This window comes from Oncorhynchus keta, chromosome 28 (assembly GCF_023373465.1).
Source record: "Oncorhynchus keta strain PuntledgeMale-10-30-2019 chromosome 28, Oket_V2, whole genome shotgun sequence".
Taxonomy (NCBI): domain Eukaryota; kingdom Metazoa; phylum Chordata; class Actinopteri; order Salmoniformes; family Salmonidae; genus Oncorhynchus; species Oncorhynchus keta.
In genome coordinates this window covers 66,822,400-66,828,825 of record NC_068448.1, presented here as the reverse complement: position 1 = coordinate 66,828,825, position 6,426 = coordinate 66,822,400, and positions in this window count along the sequence as shown.

Genomic DNA, 6,426 nt, shown 5'->3' with positions numbered 1-6,426 from the left:
TCTTTGTTGGGAGAAAGAGAGGAGGACCAATGCACTGCGTGGTAAGTGTTCATAGATTTTAATGACGTACTAGAACACTGAACAAAACAATAAATAACAAATTAACAGTCCCGTAAGGTGAAAGACAAAAACACTAAACAGGAAATAACCACCCACAACTCAAAAGGGAAACCAGGCTACCTAAGTATGGTTCTCAATCAGGGACAACGATTGACAGCTGCCTCTAATTGAGAACCATACCAGGCCAAACACAGAAATCCCAAATCATAGAAAAAAGAACATAGACAACCCACCCAACTCACGCACTGACCATACTAAAACAAAGACATAACAAAAGAACTAAGGTCAGAACGTGACATATTGTTTTAATTCATATTTTAGAATATTCAAATGAAAATCTGTTGCCAATTGGATGGAAACCTAACTACAGTGGGGAGAACAAGTATTTGATACACTGCCGATTTTGCAGGTTTTCCTACTTACAAAGCATGTAGAGGTCTGTAATGTTTTATCATAGGTGCACTTCAACTGTGAGAGACAGAATCTAAAACAAAAATCCAGAAAATCAGACTGTATAATTTTTAAGTAATTAATTAGCATTTTATTGCATGACATGAGTATTTGATCACCTACCAACCAGTAAGAATTCCGGCTCTCACAGACCTGTTCGTTTTTCTTTAAGAAGCCGTCCTGTTCTCCACTCATTATCTGTATTAACTGCACCTGTTTGAACTCATTACCTGTATAAAAGACACCTGTCCACACACTCAATCAAACAGACTCCAACCTCTCCACAATGGCCAAGACCAGAGGGCTGTGTAAGGACATCGGAATAAAATTGTAGACCTGCACAAGGCTGGGATGGGCTACAGAACAATAGGCAAGCAGCTTGGTGAGAAGACAACAACTGTTGGCGTAATTATTAGAAAATGGAAGAAGTTCAAGATGACGGTCAATCACCCTCGGTCTGGGGCTCCATGCAAGATCTCACCTCGTGGGGCATTAATGATCATGAGGAAGGTGAGGGATCAGCCCAGAACTACACGGCATGACCTGGTCAACGACCTGAAGAGAGCTGGGACCACAGTCTCAAAGAAAACCATTAGTAACACACTACGCCGTCATGGATTAAAATCCTGCAGCGCACGCAAGGTCCCCCTGCTCAAGCCAGCGCATGTCCAGGCCCGTCTGAAGTTTACCAATGACCATCTGGATGATCCAGCAGAGGAATGGGAGAAGGTCATGTGGTCTGATGAGACAAAAATAGAGCTTTTTGGTCTAAACTCCACTCGCCGTGTTTGGAGGAAGAAGAAGGATGAGTACAACCCCAAGAACACCATCCCAAGTGTGAAGCATGGAGGTGGAAACATCATTCTTTGGGGATGTCCAAACAATACCAGTCCAGTAACGTTAATGAACAGTAACACATACCAGTCCAATAACGTTAATGAACAGTAACACATACCAGTCCAATAACGTTAATGAACAGTAACACAAACCAGTCCAATAATGTTAATGAACAGTAACACAAACCAGTCCAATAATGTTAATGAACAGTAACACAAACCAGTCCAATAATGTTAATGAACAGTAACACATACCAATCCAATAATGTTAAGTAACACATACCAGTCCAATAATGTTAATGAACAGTAACACATACCAGTCCAATAATGTTAATGAACAGTAACACAAACCAGTCCAATAATGTTAATGAACAGTAACACAAACCAGTCCAATAACGTTAATGAACAGTAACACAAACCAGTCCAATAATGTTAATGAACAGTAACACATACCAGTCCAATAACGTTAATGAACAGTAACACATACCAGTCCAATAATGTTAATGAACAGTAACACATACCAGTCCAATAATGTTAATGAACAGTAACACATACCAGTCCAATAATGTTAATGAACAGTAACCCATACCAGTCCAATAACGTTAATGAACAGTAACACAAACCAGTCCAATAATGTTAATGAACAGTAACACATACCAGTCCAATAATGTTAATGAACAGTAACACAAACCAGTCCAATAATGTTAATGAACAGTAACACATACCAGTCCAATAATGTTAATGAACAGTAACACAAACCAGTCCAATAATGTTAATGAACAGTAACACATACCAGTCCAATAATGTTAATGAACAGTAACACATACCAAGTAACACATACCAGTCCAATAACGTCAATGAACAGTAACATTTACCAGTGTTTAAAATAGAAAAAACAACAATCATTTGGAATTCTTAATCATCAATTATCATGTCAATAGTTTTACAACCTTGAAAAGTGCTTTTAACGGTGTACGTTTTTAACCAGTTTGTAACCACATCCGTGGATTCATCAAGCTGCAGTGGGTAATGGCCATTTGCACTAATGCTCTCTGATGTCTGGCGAGTTATGTTCTCAGACATGTCCTGGATTCTCCTCCTCATGGTGTCATTGGATAGGGGGATGGTTTTAAGTTTGTTGGCGGCTGATTCTCCCAAGATCTCAATGCACATATCAATCGCATGTGGGAGTAGCTCATAGCTCATTCCATCTCATCCCAGGGATGCACCTGACTAGCAATGATGTTAAGATATCCTGTGGCATTCAAATGCCGCTCCATCTTTATCAAGGGACCCAGTATTTGCCATGAAAACACACGCCACACCATCACCAGCCTGCAATGTTGACAAGCGGCATGATGGATGCAATTACTCATTTGGTTTTCCTCTTATCAGCATGAAAAAGTAGGAACCAAGATTCATCAGACCAGGCAATTTGTTTCCAATTCTCCAGTGTCCAGTGTTTTAGTTCCCTAGCCCACTGCAACCGCAGTTTCTTGTTTTTTGCTGCAAAAAATGGAAGGTCATCGGCTGCCAGACCTCATTCGTGTCAAGGTACTTTGCTCCGTTCATCTTTCACACAATCCTGACTTATCTCCCAGTCCCTGCCGCTGAAAAACATCCACACAGCATGATGCTGCCACCACCATGCTTCACCTTAGGGATGATGCCAGGATTCCTCCAGACGTGGCATTCAGGCCAAAGAGTTCAGTCTTGGTTTTATTAGACCTGAGAATCTTGTTTCTCATGGTCTGAGAGTCCTGTAGGTGCCTTTTGGCAAACTCCAAGCAGGCTGTCATATGCCTTTTACTGAGGAGTGGCTTCCGTCTGGCCACTCTACCATAACGGCTTGATTGGTGGAGTACTGCAGAGATTGTTGTCCTTCTGGAAGGTTCTCCCATCGTCACAGAGGAACTCTGGATCTCTTTCAGAGTAACCATTGGGTTCTTGGTCATCTCCTTGACTAAGGCCCTTCTCCCCTGATTACTCAGTTTGTCCGGGTGGCCAGTTCATACGAAGAGTCTTGGTGGTTCCAATCTTCTTCCATTTAAAAATGATGGAGGCCACTGTGTTCTTGGGGACCTTTTTCTCCAGATCTGTTTGATTGATGAGGGGGAAAAATGTAATACATTTTAGAACAAGGCTGTAACGTAACAAAATGTGGGAAAAGTCAAGGGGTTTGAATAGCACTGTATATGGTGTGTATAGACAGTATGGACAGTATATGGACAGTATATGGACAGTATATGAATAGAAAAGGTGTGTACAGCAGTAGTTATATAGGAGCCATGACTACAATAGAGTATTTTATTTACAGACACTGTAGTAAACTATAGTCTAATCATATTTAGTTAATTTCCTTGGAAAGATAACTGCCATGTGATTCTCTGCCCATGCATAGGCAACCTACTCTATTTAATTAAGACCACACACATAGGTGCACTTGATCTCACACGCCCAACGAGGAGAGGTAGGTTACTGAACTTGAAGCAGTGAATGCTGAGAGTGTGGGAATAATGCAACAAAGAGGTGCTTTTAGAACAATAGGTCGGCTTACGCATACAAAGCAAAATGACGACCGTTTCCAAATACTCTGTGGGACAAAAAAATATTTTCATTTTATAAAAATATATTAACACAAACAAACAGAAACAACACGATATCTAAGGAAGTCTCTAGGTTTTGCTCGCCTGATTTAAAGTATCTCATGATAAGCTGTAGACCACGCTATCTACCTAGAGTTTTCTTCTGTAGTTTTCGTAGTTGTCTACATACCACCTCAGACCGACGCTGGCACTAAAACCGCACTCCATTATCTGTATTCCACCGTAAGCAAACAGGAAAATGCTCATCCAGAGGTGGCGCTCCTAGTGGCAGAGGACTTTAACACAGGGAAACTTAAATCAGTTTTACCTCATTTCTATCAGCATGTTCATGTGCAACCAGAGGGGAAAGAACTCTAGACCACCTTTACTCCACACACAGAGAAGCATACAGAGCTTTCCATCGCCCTCCATTTGGCAAATCTGACCATAAGTCGCTCTGGATAAGAGCGTCTGCTAAATGACTTAAATGTAATGTAATGTATCCTCCTGATTCCTGCTTACAAGCCAAAAATTTAAGCAGGAAGCACCAGTGACTCAGTCTATAAAAAAGTGGTCAGATGAAGCAGACTGTTGTGCTAGCACAGACTGGAATATGTTCCGGGATTCTTCCGATGGCATTGAGGAGTACACCACATCAGTCCCCACAGTGACTGTACATACATATCAGAAGCCATGGATTACAGGCAACATTCACACTGAGCTAAAGGGTAGAGCTACCGCTTTCAAGGAGCGGGACTCTAACCTGGAAGCTTATAAGAAATCCCGCTATGCCCTCCGACGAACCATCAAACAGGCAAAGCGTCAATACAGGACTAAGATCGATTCATACTACACTGGCTCTGACGCTCGTCGGATGTGGCAGGGCTTGCAAACTATTACAGAATACAAAGGGAAGCACAGCCGCGAGCTGCTCAGTGACACAAGCCTACCAGACAAGCTAAATAACTTCTATGCTCGTTCCGAGGCAAGTAACACTGAAACATGCATGAGAGCATCAGCTGTTCCGGATGACTGTGTGATCACGATCTCCGTAGCCGATGTGAGTTAGACCTTTAAACAGGTCGACATTCACAAGGCCGCAGGGCCAGACGGATTACCAGGATGTGTGCTCTGAGCATGCGCTGACCAACTTGCAAGTGTCTTCACTGACATTTTCAACCTGTCCCTGTCTGAGTCTGTAATACCAATATGTTTCAAGCAGACCACCATAGTTCCTATGCCCAAGAACACTAAGGTAACCTGCCTAAATGACTACAGACCCGTAGCACTCACGACTGTAGCCATGAAGTGCTTTGAAAGGCTGGTCATGGCTCACATCAGCATTATTCCAGAAACCCCAGACTCACTCCAATTTGCACACCGCCCCAAAAGATCCACAGATGATGCTATCTCTATTGCACTCAACACTGCCCTTTCCCACCTGGACAAAAGGAACAGCTATGTGAGAATGCTTTTCATTGACTACAGCTCAGCATTCAACACCATAGTGCCCTCAACGCTCATCCCTAAGCTAAGGACCCTGGGACTAAACACCTCCCTCTGTAACTGGATCCTGGACTTCCTGATGGGCCACCCCCAGGTGGTAAGGGTAGGTAGCACATCTGCCACGTTGATCCTCAAGGATCCCCTCAAGTGTGTGTGCTCAGTCCCCTCCTGTACTCCCTGTTCACTCATGACTGCACGGCCAGGCACGACTCCAACACCATTATTAAGTTTGCCGATGACACAACAATGGTCAGGCCTGATCACCAACAACGATGACACAGCCTATAGGGAGTAGGTCAGAGACCCGACAGTGTGGTGCAAGGACAACAACCTCTATGATTGTGGACTCGTTTTTTGATCGCATTTGCTCGCACTTACTCACATTATATTGTGAATAGCCTTCATTTATTGCACTTATAAGTTATTAGAATTAGAGGAATTATAAGGAACATTTTCTTTTTCCCATATTTTATATAAGTTTAAATGCTTGAACGAAGAAGCATCCTTTTGTTTGTAACTTGCAATCCTAAGTGCCACACTGCAATCCGAAGTGCCACACTGCAATCCGAAGTGCCACACTGCAATCCGAAGTGCCACACTGCAATCCGAAGTGCCACAGTGCAATCCGAAGTGCCACACTGCAATCCGAAATGCCACACTGCCATCCGAAGTGCCACACTGCCATCCGAAGTGCCACACTGTGCCACACTGCAATCCCGCCACACTGCCATGCCACACTGCCATCCGAAGTGCCACACTGCAATCCGAAGTGCCACACTGCAATCCGAAGTGCCACACTGCCATCCGAAGTGCCACACTGCCATCCGAAGTGCCACACTGCCATCCGAAGTGCCACACTGCAATCCGAAGTGCCACACTGCAATCCGAAGTGCCATACTGCCATCCGAAGTGCCACACTGCAATCCGAAGTGCCACACTGCCATCCGAAGTGCCATACTGCCATCCGAAGTGCCACACTGCAATCCGAA